Source organism: Dasypus novemcinctus, chromosome 22, assembly GCF_030445035.2.
Source record: "Dasypus novemcinctus isolate mDasNov1 chromosome 22, mDasNov1.1.hap2, whole genome shotgun sequence".
NCBI lineage: Eukaryota > Metazoa > Chordata > Mammalia > Cingulata > Dasypodidae > Dasypus > Dasypus novemcinctus.
Window position 1 is genome coordinate 55,228,900 of NC_080694.1, and position 18,644 is coordinate 55,247,543.

Here is an 18,644-nt window from a genome sequence, read left to right on the forward strand (position 1 = left end):
CATTTGGAAACAGTGAAGAATGATATATATGAGCAGATCAGGAGAGGAAGGGGAGGAAGACAGAGCATGGAAGAAGGGATTGGAGAGGGAGGCAGGAGCCCGATCATTTAGGGCCTTTGGACTTTCCCCTGAGGGAAATTAAGAATATGCCAGAGGGTGGTGAGCATGGGAGTTATGTGATTAGATTGCAACTTAGACTCTTCTGATGGCAGATGAAGATGATTGGAAAGGGTAGAAGCAAAGAAAACAAGGCCTCTAGAAATTAGAATGTTAAACAACCAACTCAGTGGCAGCAAAATATCCATAAGGCTTGAATTCCAAAGAAAAATATTGTTTAGACTAGCATAGTTATAAGCCCACCTAAGCTGTTGTAAACCAGTGAAAAGTCTTAGCCGGCTTTGAGTGGAAAAGTAGTGCCCAGATTCCGATGTGCTTAAGGTGGGAACACATACTGGAGAATAAAAAGAAAGGTTGTTTTGGGGGGTGGAGAAGGTGGAGAATTCCAGGAGAAAGAATTCCAGGATTAAGGAAAATGATGAGTTTGAAAGTTGTTTGGAATGTCATATTAATAGGCTTTTTTGAGCAATTGGATGTACACAAATATTGGATGTACACAATAACAGAAAAGAAGAAACGGGCAATTGAGCAGATACTAATATTTGTGTTTTTATCGTGGGCTCATTTGCTCTAGTATTACTTCATTTGGTCCTCACACCAACTCTAAGAACTAGATAACATAATTATTCTTCCTTTACAGAGGAGAAAACTGGGGGCCATGCCCCATTTGAGGAACTTTTCCAGAGTATCATAGTTTGCAAAAGCTGGAGCCAGGATCCAAACCCAAATGGAATAACTCCAGAGCAGGTAACTTAGATGCCATGGTTAGGAAAGAGGAGACCTATTTGGGGACACAGATGATGGACCAGATGTGAGATCTGCTAATGTGAGGAGCTTGTGAGCATATAAGTAGAAATAAGGAGTGAGACAATATAGCAGAGTGATGAAGATCATGGTCATGAAGTCTGACCTGAATTTGAGATCTGGCTCTGTCAGAGACTAAAAGAAAAATGGGAAGAACATTAGCTTAATCTCTCTGGGGTTCTCAGAACCCTCTTAATTAAAATGAACTAAAAATAGGGATTTTGGAAGAATAAAATCAGAAAACTCTTGTAAAACACTTAGCAAAACAGATTGATTGGCACTATTTTCTCAATGACTGTAAACACTGTACTTAGTATTATGATTATTTTAAATATAGTTGAAATTTGAGTTTTGAGTTCAAGGGAGGGTCCCCATGTGGGTGTCATCAGAGCATAGTGGGTATTTGAGAGGATGAGCTAATTGAAATCCATCTGGTCTGACTAAGGGGAAAAAAAAAAGAATGAGAACTGAATTCCGTAAACAAAATTTCAATTTGGAAACATTCACAAAAATGTTTGCAACAAATAATAGCATCAAATATAAATATAGCATAGTGATAAGTACAATATGGGGATTAACATCTTTGAAAAGTTTCCAGCAACTTACAAAGGACTGAGAATAAAACAGGTGTGAGAAGTCTCATCAGCAACGTGGAAGGAGGGCGGAGGCCTGGATTGGGTCACCTTAATGGACTGGAGGAAAATTATTTTTAAATTAAAATATCCACCCAAAATTCTAGTCAAATGTAATGGTAAAAGGCATTCTTGGATATGAAAAATATAAGGAATATATTAAGGATCTCCTGTAGCAAAATAAAGGGAAGAAATCGAAAAACAGGATTTCATGGGAAAAGAAATGGAATAAGGAAAAACAAGCAATGCAACTCAACTTTAAAAATGCCTGAGAGGTGTAGAAGAGAGGGCAAAGTGTAGGAGAAAGGACATACAGAAAACACAAGATAAATGGGAAGAACATATCAGACATATTGATAAAATCACACACAACTAGTTGGAATTAGCCCAGGAAAGCAAGGGTGCTTTAATATCTCCTTCTCCCTCTCTTCTCAAATATGTCAGATTTAATAGGAAAAACCAAACAATTAGATCAATAAAAACTGAAAAAGTTTTTTTTTAATCCCCTCCTCTTGAGGCTTTTTGTGTGCTGTCTGCTCTCTGTGACCATTCGCTGTACGTTCTTCTGTGTCTGTATTTTTTAAATTTCCCCTCCCTGCTTGCAGCTTGCTTTCTGTCTGCTCTCTGTGTCCATTCGCTCTGGGCGTGTCTGTATTCTTGCTTGTCTCCCTTCTTTTTGTTGCTTCACCTTGCTCTCCGTCGCTTCTGCAGGCTGGGTGGCACTCCGCAGCATGAGGGCGAGCCTGCCTTCACAAGGAGGCCCCAGGACACGAACTCAGGGCCTCCCATATGGTAGATGGGAGCTCATCTGATTGAGCCACAGCTCCTTCCCTGAAAAAATTTTTAAATAAAATTTAATAACCATGTTAGATATTAAAAATTTTAAATCAAACTAGGAAAAGAATAAAGTTTTGAGAAAGTTTTCTTCTATTTCTAGGGTTCTAAGTGTTTTTTTTAATCAGGAAAAGGTGCTGGACTTTGTCAGATGCTGTTTCTGCATCAATTGAGATGCTCATGTGTTCCTTTTGTCCTTCCTTGTGCTAATGTGATACATTACATTAACTCATTTTCTTATGTTGAATCAACCTTGAATACCAAGGATAAACCTCACCTGACCATGGTGTATACTTCTTTTAATATGCTGTTGGATTTGTTTTGCTAGTATTTTGCTGAGGATTTTTGCTTCTATATTCATAAGAGATACTGGTCATTAGTTTTCTTTTCTTGTAGTGTGTCTATCTGGCTTTGGTATGAGGGTAATGTTGCCCTCATAGAATAAATTAGGGAGTAGTCTCTCCTAACCAATTTTTTGAAAGAGTTTGACAGAATTGGGGTTAAATCTTCTTGGAAAGTTTGGTAGAATTCTAATATAAAGCATCTGATCCTGGGCTTTTCATTCTAGGGAGGTCTTTGATTACTGCTTTAATCTCTTTATTTACTAATAATTGGAGTGTGGAGATCTTCTATTTCTTCTTGATCCAATGTAGGTTGTTTGTATGTTTTTAAGAATTTGTCCATTTCATTTAGGTTATCTAACTTATTGACATACAGTTGTTCATAGTATCCTTTTATAGACCTTTTGTTTTCAGCACAGTTGATAGAAATGTTGCCCTTTTCATTTCTTATTTTCATTATTTGCATCCTCAGATAACCAATGGAAGGGTAAGGGGTCCTGAATAGCCAAAGTCATCCTGAAAAAGAAGAATGAAGTTAGGGAGCTCACACTTTCCAATCTTTAAACTTACTATAAAGCCACTGTATTTTTTAAACAGCATGGTATTAGCAAGGACAGACATATATACCAATGGGATTAAAATGTGAGCTCAGAAATCAATGCTCATATTTATGACCAATTGATTTTTGTCAAAGTGACAAAGACCAGTTAGTAGGGAAAGAATATTCTCTTCAACAAATGGTGCTGGGAAAACTGAATCTCCAACTGAAAACAAAAGAGGACCCTACCACACACCATATTAAAAAAATCAACTCAAAATGGATCAAAGACCTAAATATAAGAGATAGAACTATCAAACTCCTAGAAGAAAAAGTAGGGAAATATCTTTAAGACATTTTGCTAGGCAATGGTTTCTTAGATATTACACTCAAAGCACAAGCAACAAACTAAAAAAAAGATAAATGAGACCTTATCACATTGTAAAACTTTTGGTCCCCAAATAACTTTATCATGAAATTAAAAGACAACATACACAATGAGAGAAAATACGTAGAAACCACGTCTAGTAAAGGTTTAAAACACAGAATATATAAATCAATCCTTCAACTTAACAATGAAAAGACAAACAACCTAATTAAGTTAAAGAATGGACAAAAGACTTGAACAGACATCTTTCCAAAGAAGATATACAAGTGGCGAAAAATCACATGAAAATGTGTTCAACATCAGTAGCCATCAGGGAAATGCAAATCAAAGCCTTAGAAGATACCATTTCACACCCACTAAATGGCAGCTATTTAAAAAATGGAGTATTATGAGTGTTGGTGAGGATGTCGAAGCAGGAACTGTCACTCACTGCTATGGCAAAGTAAAATGGTGCAGCTCCTTCGAAAGACTTTTCAGTGGTTCCTCAGGAAGTTGAGTATAGACCTACCATATGACCCCAGAATCCCTCTACTAGGTTTATACCCAAAAGAATTGAAAGCACGGACCTGAAGAGATGCACACTGATGTTCATAGCAATATTATTCCAAATTGCCAGAAGATGGAAGGAACCCAAGTGTCCATCAACTGATGAATTGATACACTAAGAAAATATCAATAATGGAAACAGTATTATGAGAACCTGTGGCATATAGCCAAAGACCATACTTGGAGAGCATTAAGTATATTAATTTTAAAATGAAGTGATTAAACATCTTTTTCAAAAATTTAGAAAAAAATTAAAAATTAACCAAAGGAAAAGTAAAAGAAGGAGACAAAAGGAAGGAATAAATAGATTCAACAAGAGATGAATAAGGTAAAAAACATAACATTACATAAAATTAGTAGCATAAAGAAATTAATAATAGATTAAAAATGTGTCACGAGCTATCCGAATTAAAAAATTAATAGATGCAGATGGGATGGGAAAGGGAGGGCAAGCAAAAGAATGGGAAAAGTGCAAGTCAACCAAATAAGAATTTATATATTAATAATTAGTAATGGGAAGGCAGATTTATATCTCATTCTAATACCATGATGAATTCCAAATCATAGGTTTTAAAAAACAAGTGATAAAATCACTAGGAAATAAAAACAAACAAGGAGTAATTTGTCATGAACTTTGAGTGAAGATGATCTTTCAAACTATGACTCAAAATCCACAAGTCATAGAGGAAAAGTTCGATAAATCTGAGTACTTTTTATCAATATTAAAAAAAATTGGAAAAAAAATCCAGATGGCAAAAAACCCTATTGGCGATATAAAGAAACAATGAAAAAAACTAGTAAAAATGTTTGCAGCTCAAGTCACAGAAAAAATTAAATAATTCTCCCTAGTATATAAAGAACTCCAAGAAATAGAAAAGAAAAAGACCAATAATACAATAGAAAATGGTCTAAAGTACAGTGAGAGTAAGTTCAAGAAAAGGAAAGGCTAGGTGTTTAACCTTATACATATTAAGAGAAAAGTGAATAAGATATCCTTTTTTCATATATCGAATAACAAGTGGAAAAGTCAAATAACATTATGTTGGCAGGCCACAGAATCAGAGAATCCCACTGGTTTTGAGTTGGAGTAGAAATTCTAACAAACCTGATGGACAGCAATTGGCAAGATTTATCAATATAAAACAAATATATGTCCCAGAGATTTAAATCTTCTGGCTGTTCATGTGCCAGTTGAGCCTGGAATCTCGGCAATGTTGCAGCCAACACCTACTCTCCAGTTCACTGGGACTTGGCCAGGACAACTAACAAAATGATAATGATAACAACTCCCGTCCCCCAAAACAGACTGTCTCTACAGCTGCAAGCAAAACAGTTCTTTCCATCTGCCCCATAAGATCTAAGCCCCCTCTCAATCTGAGGCAGAGGGGGCATCGTGATTTAAAAATCTTCAAGACTGAGGAATGAACAAACATATGGAGATAATGCAACCATGGACCCAAATAGACTTATTATTATCGTAGTAATGGAAAAACTTACAACATTGATATAAAGATAGGGGTTACCAGAGAAGGGAGGAGGGGAGAATAGGTGAAACATACGGCACTTTTAGGGCGTTGGATTTGTTCTGTGTGATATTGAAATGGCAGATACAAGCCATTATTTGTTCATCAGTTGTAACAAATGTGCCACACTAATGTATGATGTTATTAATAGGGGAAAATGTGGGAGGGAGATGGGGTAGGGTATATGGGAACCCCTATACTTTTGATGTAACTTTTTGGTAATCTAAAACTTCTTTAAAAATAAAGTTTATTAGATGAAAAAATTAAAAACAAATATACAGCTTGAGCAATTTCACTTCTGGAATTTCATACATGTGAAATTACATATACAAAAGTGTTTATTGCAGCACTGTTTCTAATAGGAAAAGATTGGAAATAATAGTCATTCATAGTGGGCAGGTTAAATAAATAACACAGTTGAAATAAAAAGAAAGTTTTATCTACATACTAATGTGGAGTATCTTCTAGAAAAATTAAGTAAAGAAGCAAGGGACAGAAGAATATGCTTAGGATGTAATCTTCTGGAGGTTGTGGGGAAGAAGGGAAAATAAGAATATATTTGAGGGAAGCAGACTTGGCCCAATGGATAGGGCGTCTGTCTGCCACATGGGAGGTCTGCGGTTCAAACCCCGGGTCTTCTTGACCTGTGTGGAGCTGGCCCATGAGCAGTGCTGATGTGCACAAGGAGTGCCGTGCCACACAGGGGTGTCCCCTGTGTAGGGGAGCCCCATGCGCAAGGAGTGCGCCCCATAAGGAGAGCTGCCCAGTGCTAAAGAAAGTGCAACCTGCCCAGGAATGGTGCCGCACACACAGAGAGCTGACACAACAAGATGACGCAATAAAAAGAAACACAGATTCCTGGTGCCGCTGATAAGGATAGAAGGGGTCACAGAAGAACACACAGAGAGCAGACAACTGGGGGGGGAGGGGAAATAAAAAAAAATCTTTAAAAAAAAGAACATATTTGAATTTTTCTACATATTCAGAAAAAAGTGTTGGAAGAACGCACAAGAAACTAGCTAAGTGTTTCTTGACTAGCTAAGTGTAGTGATGGCAAGGTACGACTTGCTCAGATATAAATAGGGGTGAAAGGAGAACACTATTTAAATATGAAAATCATCTCATGTATTAATTTTCAAAAAATTAAAGGAAATGGAATATAATAATATGCATACGAAAAATGTTCTAACATGCCTATTCATGTGCCGGGGTGTAATGATTAATTTCACGTGTCAACTCGACTATGTTAAGGTGTCAGTTGTTTGGTTAGGCAAGCACTGCCCCGGTTGTTACTGTGAGGGTTTGCATCTGTAATCAGATGATTGCATCTACAATCAACAAGGGGCTTGCCCTCAGCAATGAGAGACACCTCCTCACCTAATCGGTTGGGGGTCTTAAAGTCAGAACTGAGGATTTCAGAAGTTAGAAAGAAGAAGTCCTGCCTCGACTCCAGCAGGCCAGCTTCTCCTAGGGAATCAAACCTCACCTTCATCAGTGTCCACCTTGAGGCCTGCCCTGTGGAATTTGGATTTGTCAATCCCCACGGTCTCATGAACCAATTCATGTAATACATCTCTTAATATTTACACATATATGCTTATGTGTGTGTAGGTGTGTGTGTGTTTATGTCCTGTCAATTCTGTTTCTCTGGGGAACCCCAACTAGCACACAGGGAAACACCGATGAGAGGACATTCAGTTATGTCCAGGTAGCCGGGAAATTTGCAGAGATAAAATCCTAATACTATTAATATTGGGTCTAGAAGATCTAGGAGAAATCAACTAGGGCAAAAGGGTGGCAAAAGTGAAAATGCACTTCAGTACCATAAGGGGAACCAAAACCATGTGCACACATGCTGGGGTTGGTGGGACCTCAAGGTCTGCAGCCTGACCTTCCCCAAAATCCTGGTGATTGGGTGGTCTTCAGTTTCTCTGTAATGGAGTCCACTTGGCTTTAGAAATCTCTGTCTTCCTTCTGTGTGTGTGTTTGTGTTGTAAGTTCTTATGGGATGAATATCAAAATAAGACAAGGTTTGGGAAAAAAAAATAGACCTTCATTAATATAGAAATTAAGAATTTTAGTGCATCCATGGGTCAGATTTTATCTACAAAATTGAAAAAGCAAACCCATCAATGGTGGGAAATCTGTTGACTTCTTTTCCCAAGTGCATGAAAGATTTGAGGTTGAACGATCTTTATTTTCCCTCTGTCCCCTGGTGACAATTGGTAAGAATTTGACAAATGATGCAATCCGTTAGAAATCACAGAATTATCTTCCATTGCTCACCCTTCTTCACATTCCACATATAATCTCTTGCAAATCCCTGAAATCTTCCCATCACTCCTCCCACCTAGGTACATTCACATTGTTACTACCAGGCTTCCTTATCTCTATAGTTCCCATCCAGAGCCTTTTCTCATTTTTCTCGAGAGTCACAATTTCCTAATGTGGTTCCGCTTTCTCAGGTTTCTTTATCCTTCAATTTGAGGACACTGCCATAGGAAATTATAAGGAACATTTACAACATTATAAGGTTTAAGTATTTTCCTGAGGTATCCAGGGACTTACTGAGGCACTTTCTGAATTTTTTCCAGAACACATTGTTTTCTGCATCAACTGCTATACCACTGGTCAATCGTACCTCATGAACTTGGACGACTCTGCTTCAATACGTGTTACAATTCAGGAAGGGCTAGAGCTAAAGCTCCCTTTATATTTCTTACACAGAATTTTTTTTTTACCGTGAAAATTAACAGCATCACCAAGGCTACTTGGGTAATTTCCAGGTTATTTAAAGAGAATTAATTGTTTTCAAGCATTGGGAGGCAGTATAGAAGATTCTATTTACATTTGCATTATTTATTAATTACAAATCATTATTGGCTATTAACTAAGTAAAGCTACTTAAATACAACTACTAGGCAACACTTTGTCAGCCTTGTTCTAATTACATGGACTGGAAAATAATAAAATTGGGGTTAAAAATAGTTCATAATCTATATATTTTTTCACCACTACAAACACATCTCCTCTTATTCCTACTAGACCAAATGCTTGTGGTTTTATTGGATCTACAAAATATCTCAGTACCAAATAATAATTTAAGAGGAAGACTGATAAATTTTCTGAATTCAGGAAATAAGATGCCTCAAGTTTACTTCACAAGAAAACTCTTTCCCTGCTTTTCTTAAAGCTTATAATCAAGGAGGAAAATCAACACAGTCCCAGAAAAGACAGCTGCAGGGGAAGCAGAGATAAGTTATTTGTTTTCACTTTGAAAACATGAGCCTTTTGCCAACAGGCTTTGGGCTCCTGTACAAATCTTTCTGGAATTACACGATGCTTTCAGGACAAGAGAAACAATGGCCAAAATGACCTCTGACTTAGCACATAGTTCTTCAACAAGCATGGACAGACGGAAGTCAGTACCTGTCCCATCATGTACCATGGCGGTCACTTTAATGACAATGGAAAAGAGCCTTCATTGCTCCATCCTTGGAACTCTGGAAGGACCCTATTAGCCCAGCTGAGTGGTATAGAGGGGCACCTACAGGTCTTGCATCATGAAAAGAACTCAGGACTTGAGTCAAGTTCTGGTTCCCACCCCCTTAATCCCTCCAACTCTGTTTCCTTGTGGTGTAAATCATGCTCACCTTATAGAACCGGTGAAAAATTGCAAGAGCTAACTTTTTAGGTAAGAAGTGTGCAAACTGCACAGTACCGTGTAGCTGTTAAGTGAGACTTTACCAACTGCCGGCAGATATGACTAAACAAACAGACCAAAGCCAGTTGAGAGGGTTTGGAAATAACCTTTTCAAGTACTGGTGAAATGACATGACAAGATCTTTTTTTTTTTAGAAAAGAGAAAGAATATGTATTCCATAAACAGGTTGCATGGAAAAGAATGTATGCACATCATACCAAAGTGAGTGCTAATATATTTATGTAAATTTGAGTAGAGTGAGCGAGTAGGATGGCCTGAAGGAGAACCATACAAGTAGATGTAAATGATTGTCAATGCTTGTCAATGTTTTAGATTATGTATATATTATTGAAACAATCTAACAAACAAATAAATAACACCAGGCACAGATCAACAAAAACCTGTCACAAAGGAGTAATTACGATTGATCCAATACACCTGAGGCTCCTTTAAAACAGTTAAATTATTTAAGGACAGCCTTTTTTATCTTATCCTATGAACCAGATTTCAATTAAGTTCAACAATATCCTCAGTGTCTGTCAGCTATTGATAATGTTTCCTCTCCTGAAGATCTCTATACTCTTCTATATTCCCCCAATAGACTGGAAGTTGTAATGCGCTACCAAATGCAAGGCCCTGTGGGCCACCTGTCTAATGAACGTGCTCACTGTTCCGTCAGAAGGCATGAGATGGGGAACTCATAAAAGAGTTCTCATGCAAATTCTAACGCATTCCTTCACATTGATTTTGTAATGTTTTAAAATAGGTAATGCTAATCTCACTACCAGAGATGTTGGGAATAACTTGCAATTTAAGATTGCACTGGGAGGGGGGAAGAGACATTAAACAAACAAACATACCCCTTCTGATTTTCCAGACCATCATCAGGTGAAAGAGAGCCATCTACTCTTCAGTCTGTCCACACCTATGTCAGAGTTGAAAAGTCGGTTTGTGAGTATTCCACTGAGCTCTCAAGCCCGGTGTCTGTTCTGAGACTAGAAAATGCCCTGCCAGAAGTTTTCCGAAGGGGGGAAGAGGAGGAAGCTTATGATATTTCCATTTTGGGGCTTCTTGAGTCACAAGCTCCTGAAGGACTGAGCAATCCTATATAAAGAAACACGTTAAATTTTGTTTGACAGGGAACATTTCTAAACAAATTTGAAATGGAATCCTAATACTCAGAAACATCTATTGAAGTCTCACCAAACTGCCTTTGCTTGGAATGTGGTTTGGGGAGTTGCTGGCTTATACAAAGGTACTTTGTATTACTTTAGAATGATAATGAGAAAGTGTAAGAGAAAAATACTCAAAATGGGAAAATGGGGAGAGAGAAAGAGCAGCAAGTGAAGTCTTTGGATGCTATGGGTTAGAGTGCCAATCAGTAAATTAGAGCCATCGTTTTTGCTGTAGAATGAGAAATTGTTTTACTACTTGAAAATCGGTGTATGTGTAAAAAATGTGTATCACAGTTTTAAGAAAGTACATGAAATGCAAGGCACTTTAAATGGAGCAAGACTTTGGAAAAAATATGAAGTGCTTTTCTTTGTTTTTCTAGAACTTTATCTAAGCATGTCTTTGGAGAATGATTCAGAGAGAAAAATTCCTCTCTTCTTCCTTAAGTTTTCAATAAGTGCTTTGCATAAGTAATGGCATTCCTATGCTGTGTCCATCACAATCATGTAACGAGGGTTTCCCATGGCCCACTTCTCTTTTCTTACTAAAATTGTCCTCTTAGGGCATCAGCAGTCCAGAATAAGAGAGTGGAGTAAGTGTGGTTTAGCAGCTTAGGTCTGTCCCAGAAGGAATGCTGGGAGCATCATGGAGAATGTCAAGCACTTCATTTTACATTCTCTCTGTAGAGCTTGAATATTTATATAAGCCACTGAGTAGAATGCAAACAAAGAAGTGGATGGTTAGCATATTTTTGGAGTAGTCCGTTCTTTTAGAAGCAGAGATTTAATGTTAAGGGTTCTCTCGGAACTCAGGAAAAAGCTGATGGGAGAATATGTCATTTGCGTATGTGCTGTAAATATACAACATCACAAATGTGTGTCTATGAATCACAAAACAATATGCCCAATAACAATTGCTTACTTACTCTTTTGCCAAAAATTTATTTGCCTAAATTGTGGTTCTGATTGGAAAAGAGTTATGAAGGAGAGAGATAGGGGTAATTTCCTGTTTATTAATTTAGACTAAGCATTTTCCATGAGAAAAACATTCAAATTTTGATTCAGAGAGGAAAGAACCCAGAAGCTTGTCTTCTGCTGGAAGCAAAGCTTTGATGTGTTTAAAAACAAAGAGCATGTGTTTGCCAAGGAACTGAAAATGGTCTGAGTATCTAGTGCAAGAAATAACTTCTCTACAAGCTTTTTGACCTGGAATGTTCTTTAGCCTCACTCACTCACACACATACACACATACATATATCTTCTATAATAAAATGGTCATTTACATACATAATAAAAATGCTTTGATAAAAGAATTTAATAATAGTAAAAAGAATTTTAACAATAAAATAACTGTAACTAACATTAACACGATGGGGCAGACAGCCTCGTTAGATAATAGGCACACACTGAGTGAAAAGCAGGTTACGACTGGTGTATCCATCATACTTAGAATGTATAGATCTCCTCTCAACCTCTCAGCCCTTATAGCACTGAAAATTTTGCTCTAGCTAACTCTTCAAAGAAAGCATTCAACCTATCCAGCCCAATTTCCTAGTTTTTCAAAGGCCTTTCACTTGCATACCTGTTTGAGTGTGTGATTTGAAAATTACAATAGAAAGCTTTGTTCTCTGACATATTTTGATTGCATGAGCTAATAGGAATGACTGTGACTAAATTGCATCAGGACTCAAAAGGTCTAAGGAGCTCTGTCTTCTGACCTTTCCCCCTATCCACCTTGGCTCAAAGGTAACAGCCACAATGTCGAGGGTCCCTTAAAACTCTACGTGATCCTTCAAAAGTAAGGATGCTTATAGTACTTTAATTGGAAAGCCAAAATTGTGGCTAGTGTAGCTTTAAGCAAGTGGGAGCGCACTGTATCCTCTCTGAGATAGCTGAGCTACCTGAGCTGGAAGCTTAACTCATATGAGGTCAATGACCCTGCCCATAATCTCCATCCAAACAGTACAGTACATGGGGATGGTCTTCTCATAACACAGATTAAAAATAACAATGGTTGCTAAATGTCCTTCCAGCTGTGATTCTACTTTCCTCCATCACCATAACAGGACTTTCCGTGCCCAAACATGAGTTCATCTCACCCATTGTTTAGTGGTTAAGAATATACTCTCCAGAATACTTAGGTTCAAGACCTGACTTCTTTACGCAACTAAAAAGAGAGATTTGAAATTTGGCTCACTATTCTTGGATGATAAATGCCCCTCTCTATTGTTTAAAAACAGTAATAAGGATGGGATTGATTTATGCATGTATAAATCAGGCATAATATAATTTGCCTACTGTTGACCTGAAAAGTTATATACATGTACTTAGTTTTCATTCTTAATTTTTCACTAATCCTGGTCTAAATGAAATGAAATTCTTGAACTTGAAAGACCAGGATTTGTGTTTTATCAAATAGCAATGCAAAGTCTTATATCCTATTGTGAGAAGTAAACTCTTTGCTTTCATAGCTCTTTGGGGGCATGTGGATGCACACAAAGATCAGTCACATGTAAATCATATGTATTATTTTTTTACCTATAACACGATCCATATAAAGTTTCCATAATATACTCCGAAGTTTTTATTTGGGCATTTTAAAGAAATACATTATTTCAGGTTTAGTTTGTCTTAATCCTTCTAGGCATATGTTTTACAACTTACAGCTAGAAATAAACTACTAGTTTAATGACAGTATGAGAAAAGCAAACAAGAGAAAAGTTAGGGAAGCAGATGTGGCTCAAGTGATAGAGATTCCACCTACCATTTTGGAGGACCTGGGTTCGATCTCTGAGGCCTCCTAGTGAAAAAGAAGAAGAGAAAGCATGCCTGCGTGGCAAGCCAGTGCCTACGTGAGTGCCTGCGTGGTGAGCCAGTGCCCACACAAGTGTCCGTGTTAGTGCCTGCACCGCAAACCAGTGCCCTGTGCAACTGAGTCATGCAGCAAGATGATGACACATCAAAAGAGAAACAAGGGGAGAGTTAAGGTGAAGTGCAGCAGGAACCAGGAACTGAGGTGGCGCAATTGACAGGGAACCTTCTCTCCCTATCAGACGTCTTCAGGATCGAATCCCGGTGAATCCTAGAGGAGAGGAAATGAGAAGAGAATACAACACAGACAGCAAAAACAGCAGGGCAGGAGGAGGGGAAGGGGGAAAGTAAATAAATAAATAAACCTTAAAACAACACAAAACCAAAAAAGAAAAGCTAACACCACCAGGAAAGCAAAGTTCTTTATTCCCAATTCTTTAAACATGCCAATAATATATGCCAAGTTTTCCTTTTGATGGTTCATCAGCTGAGTTAGGAACTTAGAGCAGACTCATCTCCTATGAATGTGACTGCAAGGGAAGATCCAGGACTCTGCTTTCAGAAAACCAGGATATTATTTCATGAAATCTAATGTAGTTCTAGAAATCAAATCCTGCACAAGAGTTTTGATTAGTATGGATTCCATCCTTCTTAACTGTGACAACATAAATATTTAATTAAAAGAATGGACTACCCCAAAAAGCCTTTCTTCCAGGTTGATCTTCTGTGCTGCTCAGTGTGTGTGTAATCTCAGCCTCTGACTCACTGCCTACTTTCTGAGATGCTGTACTGAGAGAATGCCAGGGCTGTAGGGAATATACCCAAACCACTGAGGTCGCTTTATAAACAGGCTGTGTTTAAAGGAGGCTTTAAGAGATCCTAGGAAATGCGAGAACCATTGAGGTTCTGCCCAGGGAGGGATGACCCCACCCCCTCACTCCCCAATTCTATCTTGCTCAATCCATGGAAAAAGATTCAATCAGACAAGTTGTTGAATTTAAGGTCAAATTGAAATTCTTTTCCCACCCCTTTCATTTTTTCCAAGCCAAACATTTCACTGGTTATAATGCAGAAAGCGTAGAAGTTTATCCTTACTTGCCCTAGAAACCCTGTTATTTTCCTCTTAGATAACCACTCTCCAGGCTTGTAGCTTTTAACCCGCTACCAAGTAAAGTTTCATTGGATTTGTTCTCCTCTGATTTGTGGCAATTTGTACTACTGTATTTTATAGAAATGCAAGCCATGCTTACCTACATTCAACCAACCATTTTACTCCAGCTTAAAGTTTCTCTCCAGTAATTGCCCCAATTTTTATCACCTTTTTGAGCAAAAGTCCTGTAAAGGTTGGCTAGAAAGACAGTCTCAATTTCCTCATATCCCATTTCTCATTAACCTACCCTAAGCAAGTCTGTTCCTGAAACTTATCCATGAAAAGATGAGGAATGAGGGAGACTTCTGGGGAAGATGGCTTAGTAGGGAGCTCCAGGGCTCAGTCCCCCACGAAAACAACTATTAAAGAGGAAGGAACTGTCTGGAACAGCTATTTTGACTTGCTAGTCTATTCACATAGCACATGATACCCCTAATTAATTGCGAGGTGTATTGTCTCCGTTTTTCCAAGTTTCTGTTTGACTGTCATCATCTACAGGGGCCTTTCCCAACTACCCTGTCTAAAATCGCTGCCCTGCCCCACCCCCCAAGTCTCTCTCTATTGCCTTTCACTGAATAATCTCTTCTTCATAGCATGCATCTGGAACTCCCTTGTGTATGAGTTTGCTTGTCTGTCTTTGCTACAGTCATGTGAACTTCATGAGAGCAGGATCTTTTCTTGTTTTTGCCGTATATCTGGTGCCTGGGGCACTGCCGAGTACATAGTAGACTTTCAAGAAACACACACACATTTACAACACACATAAAATTTGTCTTCTTTCCTTTACTGCTTTCTATCAAATTCTCCCCTGGCCCTTTCCTCATAAGAAAGTAAATTAATATTAGATTGAACCATATTTCCAATAGTTGATCATTTTAGATCTACAAAATGGCAGTTTCTTAAGATTCAACTTGACAGTGTTGTATTAAAAACAAAACAAAATAAGAACTCATGAATATGCCAATGGCACATTTGACTAAGATAACAAAAGTTTTAGGTCGAAGAGTGCAGACATAATAAAAGGAACATAATTACGTAAAAGTAAAACCTGACTGTGACACAGCTGACCCCTCTACCTTTCATTGGACACTAGTAATCCTAGCGAGCAGCAGGATACCTGCTTTCTGGGCAATAAGAAGAAAGGAATGAATTTCCTGCTGACAACTTATTAATCCATTCCCTACAACCACAACACTGAAGACCAGTCTGCATTTTCAGAAATATCTCTTGAAGTATTATTTAAGTAGTAGCTGCGCAATCAATGAATGAATCCAAACCAGAGACATGTATCATAATCATCATGGCATTTACTGACAGATATTAGCTCTTTATCTGCTAATCCCAGGAAAGGACTTTTGTTTATTCTTTCCAGCACACTAGTGATTATTAAATTTAAGAAGTGCCAAAAATTAGACTGTTTTTCCTTCTATTTCTAATAACTGAAACATGGTATTTGCATATTATGCTTGATTGAAAATGGTTATCGACAGCATAAATCTTGAATTGGTATGCTAGCATTCATGAGATTCTTTGTACTTCCAACCTTGAATACGGAGGTTGAGTTAATAGTGAATTATCTTTATCTTTCAATATTCTCAGCCCCTTTTACTCACATAGATTCTTTTATCCAAAGTTTTTCCAACAGCTCTGCAAGTACAATAGCTCTATTGGTGTCTAAGGCGCATCTGACTCCACGCTTGATGAAACTGATATCCATTAAGTCAGTTTGCCCACTGAGCATAAGATTAGGGATTTCTTTCTTATACTTTTCTTATTTCTCCTATAGACTAATATAATTTATAAGCACATACATTCTTTGAGCCTACTCAATATATCTTTATGCTTTTGAAAAAAATATGGCAATGATCAAGTTTACCCCACCGATAGCTCAGTTTCTATACACAATCATTCAACCCTGCTAGTTCGGCCAATGCTACAACTGGTTGTTCTCCCATCAGGAAGATGCATAAATGCTTCCAGTTACTAGTGAGTCAGATGCTGGGTCAACAAAGAATTATTAATAGCAAGAAAATGAATTTAGTTAAAGGGAGAGTGACATCTTTGCCTTTGAAAGCAACTTAGAGCCTCCTTCTAATTAATAAGAACCTAAAATTTCATCTCATGTGGCTCTTTTTACTGGAGAGTTCTGAAAAACTCCAGCATATGACTGGATTGTTTAAAAATTTAAGTATCAGGTGTTGATGAAGACTCACAGATAAAGGAATTAACCATATAGGCTATTTTCAAGTCAATGCCAGTTAATTTGAAATTTGTCATGGTACTCTTTTTATGTTTGCATAAAACATTTTAATAAGATAACACATATGAGCATCTGTGTGTGTGTGTATCAGTAAGGAAAGAGAGATGCAAATGACAGGAGTATGGTCTAAAAGATGGCTCGCCCAAGTTGATCAAGAGCTCATCCAATTGGCAGTACTGGAATTAGGAGATGGCAGTCCCAGATCCCATTCCCCTACCCCCCATGCAGTTTTAAAAAAAAAAAATTTTTTTGTTTTTAAAGAAACTTTAGAGTACATAAATGTTACATAAAAAGTATAGGGGATTTCTATATGCCCCCCGCTCCTACACTTTCCCACATTAACAGCATCCCTCATTAGTGTGGTTCATTTGTTACAATTGACAAACCCACACTGAAGCATTGCTACTAACCATGAACTACAGTTTGCATGATAGTTTACACTTTGTCCCACACAATTTTGTAAGTTATGACAAAATATGTAATGGCCTGTATCCGTCACTGCAATGTCATGCAAGACAAATCCAAAGTCCTGAAAATGCCCCCATATTACACCTATTCTTCCCTCTCCCATCCCTCAGAACCTCCGGTGGCCACTGCCTTTACAGCAATGATAAGAGCTCTTCCTTTGCTAGAATAATAGTAAGTCTACTTTAGTCCACTGTTCACTCCCCAATCTTAAGGATATTGGGATGGTGATGCCCACTTTGCTTCTAATCGAGAAGGAACTTAGCTCCCATGGGGCAGATGGATGGAACTATCTTGCCTGCAGTTGCAGACTCTCTCTGTTCCCTGGGAATGGGTATTGTCCATCATCATCTCCTTGTTAGTTGTCCTGGGTGAATCCAATGAACTGGAGAGTAGCACACATGCAATTTTAATTACCACTATAATTTTAGGGTTCTTTTGTTATGAACCCTTAAAATTATCTTAAGAACATCTTTGACTCTCCTGTTTAACTAGCAATAATATGTCATTTTCCCACATTCCTGGGACTGGAATTTTTGCTTGACCCAGATCTTCTCTTCTTACCATGCCCAGAACAAGGGGGCACACACAGATGGGTTTTACTGCTGGGGATTGAGTCAGACCCTCTTTGTTCAGATGGGGCTAAAAGTGGGGGTGGTGCAGAAACAGGATAGTCTAACCTGTTCATTCCTAGTCCACCTGTTTCATTCCTAGGTCAGTAGCTGGAATAGAAGTTTCAGTGACTAACTTTATTTTTTCTACAACGTTTCAGGGGTGATCAGGCCTCGAGAAAATTATTTCCTCCACAAAAATGAAATAAACACCAGAATGTCTGTGAATTTTGAAAAGCAGAACTGTCATATAATCCAAAATACCCAGGTTTTAGCCTGATCTGCACAGTAGCAGCTTGTAGCAAACTAGTTATAAAGCCAAATCATAATCAGAAATCCCTCCATTAATTGTGCGCCTTCACTATTACATGGGCTGGGCGTTTTCAAAGGGTATTTAGTGAGTGTGAAATCATGAAAAGTTAATTAAATGGATCAATTGTTTAATAGTTTCAGGCCACGATAAGCTTATGGATCTATTTACACGTTGCCATTGGGAATGAAAATGTTCGAAATCTAAAGGTAAATTCCCTCCTTCCTTGATAGAGTTCTCTGGGCTGTTCCATGGTCATTTCATTTATGTTCCTTCCTCATACAAGTAAATACATTCATTCAAGTTTAAAGCAAGTCTGAATGACTTTAATACCAGCTTGCTAGCATAGTTCTATCTCACAGTTCCTCTCTTAGAGGGTAAATTTTAACTCATTTTCTAATTTGCTAGGAGGAGGCGGCTGTGCTACAGTTCCCGGGAT

The 18,644-nt window shown here is 37.9% G+C and overlaps 1 long non-coding RNA gene across 1 annotated transcript; it reads right to left on the reverse strand.

Moving 5' to 3' along the window:
• Positions 1-1,935: 1,935 nt before the first annotated feature.
• Positions 1,936-10,564, reverse strand: LOC139437384 (uncharacterized). The gene is made up of 2 exons (XR_011647139.1): positions 10,287-10,564; positions 1,936-2,384 (listed from the first exon to the last, which is right to left on the reverse strand). It is a non-coding gene; the product is annotated as an uncharacterized lncRNA (long non-coding RNA).
• Between the last annotated feature and the right edge of the window lie 8,080 nt (positions 10,565-18,644).